Here is a 13906-nt window from a genome sequence, read left to right as displayed (position 1 = left end):
TGTCCTTGACTAATTTGCTAATTAAATTTTATGTAGGCTATTTTCATGGTTCGATCAAACTCATCTTGAGAAAATGATGTATTCTTTGTGGATTTTGCTTTTACTTGGAAAATAGAGCTCATTTAAATTAATTTTTTTATACTCCTTTCAAGTTCAGATCTCCTATCTTTTGAAAGATGATTAAATAAGTATCCATTGCATAGTCATACTATTTCAGCCTAATATAATATGTCTGTATACCTGTATATTAATGAAATATTATTTCACAGTAATTATATCTTGTATTCAAATCGAAAATTACATGTGTTATTTGACCAAGGTCATCCGATAACAACTTGATAAAGAGTCGAACTGTCTAGTCATTCAAGTTTTTGGACTTAATGACCTATTTCTTCTTATTCCCATAGGAATAAAAACACCTCCTCGTATTTCTTGCTTCTTTTTTTTGACATTGGTAGATTGGTAGTAACACCATACTGTGTTTTTTAGCATCTACTATGAAATCTTAAAAAACAAAAACCACCTAACACCACCAGGGACAGACCACTCCTCGAGCAACAATCACTGGACAACCAGCCTGGATCATTTCCAGTTGTTCTTCCTTTAAGTACCTCCAGCTGTTCCCACCAGCCTTCCTGTACCTCCAGCAGGACCGCTGCAAGCGAAAGTTAGCACCACTGGGTGCTCATTACATCAGCCAGACGATTGTGTAAAAGGGGTTTGTTTGGGGACATTTGGTGCGTTTTTAGTAAAGACAGACTGTTTTTTGTGATATTCAGGACATATTTTTTTTATAGTTTAATTGCACACAAATTTTTCCTGCTTCATATTTTTATAGTATTTTTTTTTAACATAATATTTAATTGATAGCGTTCCCCATACTGCATAATCCCTAAGGTAAAGATCTCTGAGCTCAGATATTTTCCCCTGCAAAAGTTGTTGGTACTCTTATTTTGATTATTTTTATGCTGGTTTTCCTTTCTATATAACAATTTAACATTATTTTAGTCTACTTTAAAGTAAATTCTTCAAGTTAACTTCAACTATTAGTAAAAATTTCAATCATTCACATTATTTAACTTTAAATTAAATTCATATAAACTTCTGGGCTCTATTCCCTCAGAATAGAGTTTGGTTTCACTTGTTGTGTCATTATTATAATCTACGAGTTAGAAAAAGGATCTGTTGTATCCAACCGTAGGATTATTTAGTAGATAAAGGCTTGTGCCTGTCCAACTCACATTGAGTTGTTTATATATTATTTATAATATCAGGTAGTATTTATAGTAGTGTATATTTTCCCCTACAAAAATTGTTGGTACTTTTAGTTTGATTATATTTATGCTGGTTTCTATTTCTATATAACTATTTAAACTTATTTCATTATTTTAGTCTACTTTAAATTAAATTCTTCAAATTAACTTCAAATATTATTCAAAATTTCAATTATTAACTTTATTTAACTTTAACTTATTAAATTCATATACACTTCTGGGCTCTATTCCCTCAGAATAGAGTTTGGTTTCACTTGTTGAGTCATTATTGTAAACTACGAGTTATAAAAAGGATCTGTTATATCCAACCGTAGATTTATTTATTAGGTAAAGGCTTGTGCCTTTCTAACTCACCTTGAGTTACTTATATATTATTTATCGTATCAGGTAATATTTAATTAAGGTGTACGTATTATAAACGTACAATTATTATTTGGTGAAGGTTCTACTAACCTAGGTGTAAGTTGTACTTTCTGTATTAGAGGTACCCTTATTCAGATTTTCTAACCTTATTAAGATTATTCTTAGATCACATTTGTGTGATAATTTTGTAATTGACTTTCACTAGTATCATTTTTTTTGTCATGTTAGAGTCACAGACTAGTTACTTGTCTTAACTCGGAGATTGTGAACATCTAGTAGTTAAATTTAATAAAAATATATTTATTGTGCATATTTTTTTTTCTCATATTACTCCTTTATATTTGTAGATTTAATATACTTTATTTACAAATTTAATATACTCTATAGCAGCGTAGAATACCTGGAAGAGGGTTAACCCAGTTATCCTTCTTCTGGCGCCCAAAAATTTATTCTATTTTCATTATATTATTATATTTACCCTATCTACTTTGTGAACATTGTCTTAATATCTTCTTTTCTAGCCATCATTGTCATTTCCTTTAATTTATTGTCCAGCCAGAAATAGCCGTGCAAATTGGCCGAATCCTTCCTTGAGTGTCAAGTGGCCATTCTCTAGCATATTGAGCTAGCTATTCAAGTTACATCTATCTATTCATAATTTTCATCTTCAGTCCTATATCAATTCTATACTCTTCGTCTTAGCATCTTTTCATACAAGTACTACTGCAAAGTAGTATTTGAGACTTCAGCTTCTTCAACGAAGAAGCCACATTGTTGTTCCTTTGGCTCCATTAAGTAGATCTCCTTTTTCCTACTTCTGTTGGAGTTTACCACTCTCTTTTCATTCACTCCAACAGAAAAACATTTCTTCTTTCTGTTACAATACGTGTGGTCAAAATAGCAAGAGGTAAATCACCAATCGGTAGAAGAAGTATTGGCCGACCGCACAAAAAATGGAGTGACAACCTTTCATAGAGATATCAATCCGCCAAAGAACAAGCAGAATTGTTTATAAAGAGAAAGAAGAAGAAGAATATTTTATCTAACTATACATAAATATGATTCTGGTGGTAGTTTAAACAACTGCCTATTTGGAGATTAGTAAATAAACATATTAAACTTACTTTAAAAACATTACCAATGTAATAACTTTTGTTTCCTCGATGATATAAATTTAATGATGGTATTGTATTTCTTAATCCAAATAATTCTGAAACAAAAGTTAGATTATCATGTATGGTAATCAAATAAAACTAAGAACATAAAATATAAACGTTTTTCAGAATCTATGGAAATTAATAAACTGAAAAATACAGATATAATTCTGAATGACCAACTCGAGACAAACAGCTCCCCACTCCTCAACCTCTTCAGTTGAAGACTTAAAAAGGCAAACACATTGTAAACTATATCATTTGAGAAAGGCACTCTGCCGAAACCGCTGTAGTCACTTAGTTATAATAAATTCTGTGGAAGTATAGAAAACAAACGTTTTCAGTGTTTTATTATTAGATAAAATGAACTTCCATCAAGTAACGGTCGAATCCGTCAAATATAAACGTACTTATACGGTACTGTTAGAATACGAAAACTATAAAAAAAAGAGATTACTAAGTGAAGAGATTACTAAGTAAATACATTACTTAAACATTTAACACATTTTAGTTAAGAGCTAATAATGTGGTTTCGGAAAACTTCAAACTGAAATTTGGAGTTCGGCAGGGATGCATAATATCCCCCATTCTATTCAATATATAGTGAAGACATAATGCGTCAAGTTTGTGAGTAATGACAAGGTGGGGTAACTACAGGAGGAAGATAAATCAAAAACCTACGTTATGCTGATGATACGGTTATACTGGCGTCTTCACCAGAAGGACTCGAATAAATTATAAATAGGCTGGGTACTGTGAGTACGGAATATGGATTGAAAATAAATATACAGAAAACCAAAGTAATGATCATCGACAGAATCAGAAACAACAAAACGGAGATAAGAAACGTGGCAGGTTACGAAGTGGTCCGATTATTTAGGCTCCGTCATCACTAACAGTGAAGAATGCGAAGACGAGATCCGTCAACGCATCACAATGGCCAGTTCGGCAACAGTCAAACTCACAAAAATATGGAAAAATAATAACATTACAAAAAAACACAAAATTACGACTTGTTCTAGCCATTTCCTATCGCCACATACGCTTTAGAAACATGTACCATTAAAATAGCCGATTCAAAGAGTATCATGGCATTTGAAATGTGGGTGTATCGTAGAATGTGGCGCATACCATGGACCGCACATCGGACAAATAATTCAATACTAAAAGAACTAAACGTAAAAACTAGATTTACCACAACTATCAATAAAAAAATTTCTGAGATATTTTGGTGATATAACAAGAAAAAGAGAAGGAGTGGAAGGAATGGTATTTAAATTAACAAAGGGAAGCCCATTGTTGACAATAATGATCATGCAATTAATGTTCCTGGTTACTATTCTCGTTACCACGAAGCGTCTTTACGTTGTTGGGACAGAGATTTTAGATACCTATATCAATGCCATTCATTTCTAAACAACATTCATCCATATCCTTACACCTCAGATAAAAGTTTAAAGAAAACATACTATAATAAAATAATTGAATTTGCAGAATTTGTAACGATAATATGTTAAGAACTTAATAAATTTTTGAAGAATATTATAAATTGTGTGACGAATCAAAATTTACAGAAAACAGAATGTTTAGCAGGCACGATTTTCATTATTGGAGCGAAGTAAATCAGCATTTAACAAAAGTACGTGGTTTTCAAAAGCGATGGGATTTGAATGCCTTTTGTGCGTTCAGAGACAATCAGGCTTTAGCTCTCCACTTTTATGATGGTAACTTAAACGGTTAGAATTTTTTTAATAACTTCCAGTATATTTACAATCTGTCACATATCATATAATGTGATACTTTAAGTTCCGGGCCAATATCTGCTATTTGCCTCATGTGCCACTTGCCAAATTGCTGAAATGTAAACACTGTAGCCGTTAGGCATGGCGGTTGTTGACAAAACACCGGTTTTCGGTTATACCGGTTTTTTTTACATACGGTTAAACCTGGCGGTTATAACCGGTCAAAAAAACCGGTTATTCCAAAAACCGGTGTTCTGTTTATGGAATACCGGATCCGGTCATAGCCAATACCCAATTGGTTACATTTACATCGCGCTTTAGTTTACTACACTTCATTCGAATCCATACTATTATAGAAATCAGTTATCAGTGTTGTGAAATTGGTTTCAGTCAGCTTAAAATTTTTCATTGAGACGCGGTGGCGAAAAATTTTCCCATTTTTTCTCTGAATTTAGTATTTTTTCCGCTTATCCGGTTTTTCACCGGTTATTATTTTATAAAGAAAAAACCGGTTATAACCGGGATAAAAAAACAACCGGAAAAACTGATTATTGCAGAGGGAAAAAACCGGTTTTAGGTTAAAACCGGTAGGTTTTTAGGTAGGCTAGTAGCCGTGTCGGTGGCATCTGATTGATAACAGAATGAACACGGGAGCCGTGTCGGCGGACTTGAAACTGTTAAAGGACAATAGTAGTACAGTCAGTGAGGGTATTTGACTCCGAATTCCATTCTACTGCATCAATTTACTTGATATTTTCACAGTAAGTAGGTAATAGCTCAAGCAACAAAGTTTTCTCTATATCTTATGCCGCTTTTATTTTGGGGGTGGTTCCCACCCCTTCTCGGGGGTGAAAAATTGTTTGGTCAAAATAACTACGGAAGTGGCTAGAGAACTTCATTCTAAGCAAAAACTGTTCTATATTTTTTTTTGAGAACTCAATTCTTTTTGAATTATTCGTGGTTGAAAATTTGCCATTTTCATTGAAAAATGTCACCTTTTCGGACGGTTTTTTGCGAATACCTTAAAAATTATGCATCTAACGAAAAAAATTATATAAAACATTTTTGTAGCTTATTAAAATCAAAGAGATTAATTTCTTCATACATCCACTAGTTAGGCCGATGCCACATTATGCGTTTTGACCGCATGCGTTTCCGCCGCATCCGGTGAAAACGCATAGTGTGACAGATCGGTCCGGTTGCGTTGGAAACGGATGCGTTTTGAGTCATCGGTACGCGCTTACAAACTGCACCAGACTAAACGCATAGTGTGACAGGTCGGTCCGGTTGCGTTGGAAACGGATGCGTTTTCACAGCATCCGGTTAAAACGCATAATGTGGCATCGGCCTTATAATACAAAAAGAGATAAGGCAGGCGAAAAGAAATATTTTTTGGTGCATGCTCAAATCGGTATATTCAACTTAAAATAACAGAAAAATGGTCGATTTTATGGGTATAATTCTACTGATACCCTTTGTAGTGCTTGAAAAAACCTTTAAAACCAGCACTGTTAAATGTGGAACGCATTCAATCTAAGCGAGATATGGTGCAAAAAAATTTATGACTAATGTATTTTAAGGAAAAATGAGAAGTGTATGTAACCCCTCATCCACCAGAATTTCAATTCATCGTTTTTCTCCTATAATACCTTTTATTATATAGTATTATTTCTATGTTCAAATAGTTGGACGGGTTTAAAATGAATGGTTTTTTAAAAATATAAGATCAAATTATAGAGCGCATTTTGAAATTTTCTTAAAAATCTTCCTTTCTCTCCATGTAACACGAAAAACAGATACAGTACAAAAATGGAGGGTTTTTGAAGATAACAATTTTGTTTTTTCTTTCATTACTCTATCTCTTTATCATCTTCGAGTTACAATACATACAATACAAATATACAATATTTTGTATATAGAACTAACTTCCTTATTGATCATAGTAATGATCAGATAGCAATAATCATAAGATTTCTGTTGGAGTTTTATTAAATAAAAAAAAAATCTTCGAGTTACATGAAGAAAAAGGAAGATTTTTAAGCAAATTTAAAAATGCGCTCTATAATTTGATCTTATTTTTCCAAAAACCTGCGTCCAACTTTTTGAGCATAGAAATAACACTACAATAAAAGCTATTGTAGCAGTAAAATAATGAATTTCAATCTGATAGATGAAATATTAAATAATAGACTTCGCATTTTATCTTAAAATAAATAAGTTTTAAATTTTTTGCACCGTACCTCGCTCAGTTTGAATGTCATCGACATTTAACAGTGCTTATTTTCAAGTCTTTTCAACCACTTCAAAAGATATTGGTAGCATTATACCCTTAAAATCGACCATTTCTCTGTTATTTTAAGTTGAACACAACAATTTAAACATGCACCAAAAAAAATCTCTTTTCACCTACCATATCTCTTTTTGTATTTTATTCTAAAAGATTTATGAAGAAACGAATCTCTTTGATTTTTTATAAGCTACAAAAGTGTTGGCAAATGACAATGAGCGAGAAAAAAAATCTGGTAGTAGTAGAAATGGACTATCTAAGAAGAGCGTGTCGGATATCTAGACTTGATCGCGTCCCAAATGAAGAAATAGGAAGAAGTACAGGAAGGATCTACAATGCCGTAGATACAATAGAATCCAAACAGCTTTTATGGTACGGGCATGTAATGCGAATGAATGTTGAACGACGGCCAAAACAGGCCTTAAACTATGTTTCATGGAATATACGTACGAGGAGAAGACCAGCACTGAAATGGAGAGAGGAATAATGAGAGATAGAGCCATAAATGAGGAAGAATGGACAGACCGAAAAATGTGGAGATCAAAATGCGGGATGCGTCAGGGGCTGTAGGAACCCTGTAGAAATATATAATTTAACAAACTTTCCTTATGAAAGCCATTCGCATTCTATGCATATGCACTAATTTTACACTATCTTATGTTCTAATTATTGGATTTAAGTTTAATAAACGCCATTTAGTGTTTACGGCGGGTCACAAATGAGGAGGTCCTTAGAAGAATGGGGAAGCACCGAGAGGAACTAACCACCATCAAATCTCGAAAGTTGGAATACTTTGGACATATCATGCGAAATAAATCCAGATGTGCCCTCCTACAAGCCATACTGCAAGGAAAAATACTTGGAAAGCGAGGTCCAGGAAGAAGAAGAACATCCTGGTTAAAAAACCTCAGAACCTGCTTCAACACAACATCTGTGCAGCTTTTACGCGTTGCTGCAGATAAAGTGAAGATTTCCATGATGATCGCCAGCATTCGTCACGGATAGGCACATCAAGAAGAACAATAAACGCCATTTCCTTTGTTTTTTATTAAGAAACAAATTTTATTTAAAAATTTTTTTATCTCTCTTAGTTTATGAGCCAGAGTCTTATAAACAATACAGTGGAACCAGTCGGCCCCCGATAACCCGGAATTCCGGCTAACCCGGACCGATTTTCATCAGACAAACATTTCAACAATAAAAATGTATGAATTATGTTAAAACATTTTATCTGTAGCCTCTTCTGGAATGTCTTAAAAATATCGAGTTTCATTAATAAACCTTCGCTTCGACCATAATATAATATTTGAGAGATAATGGGTATTTGTGTAATTTGAACTATACGATAGTAAAAATGACTCATGGCACACGGCGGCGGCGGCAGAGCGATGTTAATTATCTGGGGCTATCGCAAACAACAGGCACCTGTTACTCCTTTATTTATTTCCAACTGTCTTTTAAAAAATTATTTTTTAAACAATGGTCTTTTAAACAATGAAAGAGCCACTGTTCTTAAAGAACATAACATTGTTCCGATGGCAGACGAAATTGACACAACCCGACACAACCGAAACTGAGGTTTTTTTACCTAGAAATGAACAATACTCTATACTGTCTATACTATACTCTATACAACTATAATAGGTAAGTTAGATGTGTACTGTGCATATATATTTCATGATATTTTAATTATAACGGACTTTATCTATAAATATACCGTATTTTATTAATTTTTACCATGCTCTCCGGCTAACCCGGATTTTCGATAACCTGGATTGGCCGCGGTACCGATTAATCTGAGTTATCGAGGTTCCACTGTAATTTATAAACAACTAAATTGTTTACAACAATTTTTTGAGCACTCGGATCGAAATCCTACCTCGAAATTCATAATCAGCAGCCAAAAATCCATAAGAAGTCGTTGAGTTCGCCCATCAGAATTAAAAAGACCACGGTTACCTAGTTGGCGCCTATATGATAATGATAATAAATATGTGGTACAAGAGTATCAATATGGTATAACTAGACCCAAACCTAGACATCCAAAGTGAAAGCTATCCTCCAACACCAAATTGTTCTATATGGTCCACATAATGTTCAGAAAAAAGTCACACCACTTGGGGGGGGGGGGGACTCAGTAAATTCGTAGTTTTTTACGTTTTTCGTCAATATTTCTAAAACTATGCGGTTTAGCATGACCAACCTTCTATAAAAAAAATGTTCTACATTAAATTTGAAATAAAAATATGCACAAACCTTCTAAAGTGAACGGTTCCAAAGTTACGGAGGTAGTATAGTATAATTGGTTCAAAGAAAGGCCTAACCCAAACATCCAAAGTAAAAGATTTCCTCCAACACCAAGACATGGTCCACATATTGTTCAGTAAAAAGATACACCATTTTGAGCGTCCGGTTTGGGATGGAGATGGGGGAGAAGTTGGTAAATTAGTAGTTTTTTTGCGTTTTTCGTCAATATTTCTAAAACTATGCTTTTAGACCAGGGCGCATCTGTAAAAATATTAGTACATTTGGACGTTGAGAGGTGACTCAAATTTTTTTGCAAAAATTGCTTGAAAATAACTCAAATAATAATATTTGAGTTGTCCCCCTCTCAAAAAGGTCCGGAACATTGCTTAAATAATCAAAATGTCAAAAAATTAAGGAAAAATTCGATTTTTTTCTTCGTTTTTTGATTATAACTTTATAAGTATTTATTTCTGAGAGAAGTTGTACTGACATAAAAGTTGCGTAATTAAATTTCCAACGATATAGAATTGGTTAAAAATTTAAAAAATAGTCACCCTTGTTGCAAAATAGCAATAATTGCGAAAAAACGATACAAAAACAAGTATTGGCATTTTACGTTTTTTAACCATTTATGCTACATTTAGGACCTTCATATTCACGCAGAAAAACTTTATGACACAGTAAAACAATACTGTAAATTTCATTAAGATCGGTTCAATAGATTTTGCAAAATAAATTTTGAAATCCAGCTTTCGCAAAAAAATTTCATTTTTTCAAAATGTTACAGGACTGAAAATAAAGCAGATATCAAGTTGATTTTTTTTGCTTATATAAGTGTACTGTTCCTTTCATTTGCAATTTGCAAAACTAAAATCGATTAACTACGACGGCGTCAGGAATTTTTTTAAATTAACATTAATTATTGGTGCTACGCGCAGGACAGCGGATAGTTTGCTCTGATTGGGCATTCCAATGACCTTTGATAATGATTGATACATTTTAATTTTTATTACATTTCGATATAAATAAATAAATTTGTTTATTTCAAAATAAAAACACATACTCAATCCTTTGAAATAACACTTTTTTGGCAAAAACTTTCTTTGATCATATATTTTAACTTAGAAAATAAAAGTTAATTATTTTTAAACATATTCAATTGTTTAAACAATATATCACAAACAATAATGAAATTAGTTTGATTTTTGTGGAATTAAAATATTAAAATACAACAAAATATAGAGTAAGAAAATAATATATTAGATAAAGATTGGAAGACATTTTGGTGGAAATCAACTTGTGTGAATCGAACACCGCTGTCCTGCGCGTAGCACCAAAAATTAATGTTTATTTAAAAAATTTTCTGATGCCGTGGTAATTAATCGATTTTAATTTTGCAAATTGCAAATGAAAGGTACTGTACACTTCTATAAGCAAAAAAATTCAATGCTTTATTTTCAGTCCTGCAACATTTTAAAAAAATGAATTTTTTTTGCGAAAGCTGGATTGCAAAATTTATTTTGCAAATTCTATTAAACCGATCTTAATGAAATTTACAGTGTAGTTTTACTATATCATAAAGTTTTTCTGGGTAATATATGAGGGTCCTAAGTGTAGCATAAATGGTTGAAAAACGTAATATGCGAATACTTTTTTTTGTATGGTTTTTTCACAATTATTGCTATTTTGCAACATGGGTGACTATTTTTTAAATTTTTAGCCAATTCTATATTGTAGGAAATTTAATTACACAACTTTTATGTTAGTACAACTTTTCTCAGAAATGAATAGTTTTAAAGTTATAATTAAAAAACCAATAAAAAAATCGAATTTTTCCTTCATATCTTGACATTTTGATTATTTAAACAATGTTCCGGACCATTTTGAGTGGGAGGACAACTCAAATATTATTATTTCAGTTATTTTCAAGCAATTTTGGCAAAAAAATTTGAGTCACCTCTTAAAGTACATCTCAAAACAGATGCGCCCTGGACTATTTAGCGTAAACAATGTTCTATATCTATACAAAAGTGTCCTACATAGAATTTAAAACAAAAAAGGTTTTATGCATAATTGTTATAAAATCAACGGTTCCAGAGTTACAGAGGGTAAAATTGGAGGTTTTCGATACTTTTTATATTTCTTGGGCAATTTAAAAAATATTATTTACTGATGAAAGAAATTTTCTTTAACAGGATTGTGTTTTGTAAATAAAATTTACTATTTCAGCGGCCGATGGTATGTTAGTGATAAGCTCTTGAAGAAACGTCAACCTCACCACCCAAAATCATCCTGCACTTTTCACCCTCCGTAACTCTGGAACCGTTGATTTTAGAACAATTATGTATAGGACCTTTTTTGTTTTAAATTTTATGTAGAACATTTTTGCATAGAACTTTGTTTACGCTAAAGCATATTTGTAGAAATTATTTAGTTTAACGAAAAACGTAAAAAAAAGCTAGTAATTTACCGACTCCTTCCCCATCTCTCCCCCAAACAGGACGCTCAAAATGGTATAACTTTTTACTGAACAATATGTGGACCATATAGAACAATTTAGTGTTGGAAAAACTTTTACTTTGAATGTCTGGGTTAGGTCTTTTTTTGGACCAATTATACTATAACTACTACCTCCGTAACTTTGGAACCGTTCATTTTAGAAGAGTTATCCATAGGGCCTTTTTTATTTCAAATTTAATGTAGAACATTTTTGTATAAAATGTTGTTCATGCTAAACTGTAGCGTTTTAGTGTCGAAAAACGTAAAAAACTACGAATTTACCGAGTTCTCTCCCCTCTCCCCCCCAAACCCGACGCTCAAAATGATGTGACTTTTTCTGAACATTATGTGGACAGTTTTGTGTTGGAGGATAACTTACACTTTGGATGTCTGGGTTATGCCATCTTTTGGATCAACAACTATATCATACTATATCTGACTTAATACACAATAAAGGCTATGCGAGATAAGATGGTCAAAAATGCCCCCGCACCGATCCACTCTGTTACTTATGTTTTTGATAAAGGGTATAAAATTATGCCCTAATGCAAATTTTTAGCTTCCCAGAGGTCCTAGAACCTCTTAAATCGAAAAAAGAATAATTTTTTAGGTTTTATTTTTTTGTGAGCGAAATTTTATTTTAAAAAATCTGAAAAAATTCAAGAGGATGTATCTTTTGAATACAAAACAGCCTGATTTTTTTAGATGTTTGTAATAAAAAATGAGCCTAGGAAAAATTTTTGAAATTTTCAAAAAATTTTAAGTTATGGTAATAAACTACTCGTCAAAAGTTAGGGATATAGAAAATTCTACTGAATTTTCATAGTAGATTTTTTCGTGAACAGATTAACGGATTCCGCTAAATGTTTTTATTATTTTAGATTTTTCTTTAGTATTTACACAGTTATGAAAAGGTTTACTCAAACTTTTTTTTGTACTTATACCGGGTGGAGGAAAAGAAATGTTTTCTTATGTTAAGTTTGAGACGCCCTGTAGGGTGGACGAGGTACAAATGTGAGTATACATCGAAATCGCATTGTAGTCTTATGTTTTGTGAACATTTTGTTTTTTTAATGTCCCTTATATCTTTAAAAACAAAATAAATAGACGGTTTTGTAATTTAACATGTGTTTTAACCGAAACAAAAGTTTGAGACACCTTGTAGGGAGAAAAAAGCAAAAAGGTGAGTTTACCTCAATATTATGTTGTAGTCTCGTATTTTGTGAATGTTTTATTTTTTTAATTTTTCTAATATCTTTAATGACAAAGAAACTAGACGGTATTACCCGTTAATATGTATTTTAACTGACGACATGCATCACATCACACATGTGAAACATAGAGACACATATTAAATAGTAATACCGTCTAGTTTCTTTTTTATTAAAGATATCAGAGAAATTAAAAAAATAAAATATTCACAAAATACGAGACTACAACATAGTATCGAGGTAAACTCACGTTTGTGCCTTTTTCTCCCTACAAGGTGTCTCAAACTTTTGTTTCGGTTGAAACACATGTTAAATTACAAAACCGTCTATTTTTTTTTGTTTCTAAAGAGGGACATTCAAACAACAACATATTCACAAAACATAAGACTGTAATACGATTCTGATGTATACTCACATTTGTACCTCGTTCTCCCTACAGGGTGTCTCAAACTTAACATAAGAAAAACATTTCTTTTCTTCCACCCGGTATAAGTACAAAAAATAAGTTTGAGTAAACCTTTTCACAATTGTGTAAATACTAAAGAAAAACTAAAATAAAAAAAAATAGCGGAATCCGTCTGTTCGCGAAAAATCAACCATAAAAATCAACATAATTTTCTATATCCCTAACTTTTGACGAGCAGTTTATGATTTGGCCAACTTTTAAGTAGTATTTAAATATTTTTGTCGTTCTTTTGAATGGCAGAGACAGAATTGTTAATATCTGAGTGGAAAGAAAGAAAAAATCGAAAAAAACCGTTTTTTGGCTGTCTCGAGATGCATCTTGGGACAGCCTATTTTGGGATTTGGGATCCTGACAACAACAACTGGAAAAAAGTGTGAATTTTGTCATAAAATTTGGTATGTGGGGTTATTATAATATTTGGAACAACTTTTCCAAATAACTTTTTTCGATATCTCTAACGCGAAGCACATCGAATCGCATATCGAAAATTCACCCAGTTTGTGGATTCGCAGTAGGCCGCTTTTAACATTTAAATTTCAATTGACTATTTTAAAAAATGTGAACCATCAACCTGTATGACTGTGCAAAATTTCAAATCTGTATATATGTATTTTGATAGCCGAAATATAGAGGTGTCTTAATTTTATATCCTTTATCGAAAAC

The 13906-nt window shown here is 32.3% G+C and overlaps 1 protein-coding gene across 1 annotated transcript in view; it reads right to left on the bottom strand.

The window, feature by feature from the left end:
* The window catches only part of LOC114331392 (C-type lectin 37Db-like), a 35404-nt gene extending 32541 nt beyond the window's left edge, over window positions 1–2863 (bottom strand). Inside the window, exon 1 of the mRNA XM_050655965.1 lies at window positions 2762–2863. The gene's annotated coding sequence lies outside the window, so the exon portion shown is untranslated. The remainder of the gene's footprint in view (window positions 1–2761) is intronic.
* Between the last annotated feature and the right edge of the window lie 11043 nt (window positions 2864–13906).

The sequence above is a fragment of the Diabrotica virgifera genome, chromosome 7 (assembly GCF_917563875.1).
Source record: "Diabrotica virgifera virgifera chromosome 7, PGI_DIABVI_V3a".
NCBI classification, from domain to species: domain Eukaryota; kingdom Metazoa; phylum Arthropoda; class Insecta; order Coleoptera; family Chrysomelidae; genus Diabrotica; species Diabrotica virgifera.
Note: the sequence above shows the minus strand (reverse complement) of the source record. Positions and strands in the feature narration are given on the sequence as shown.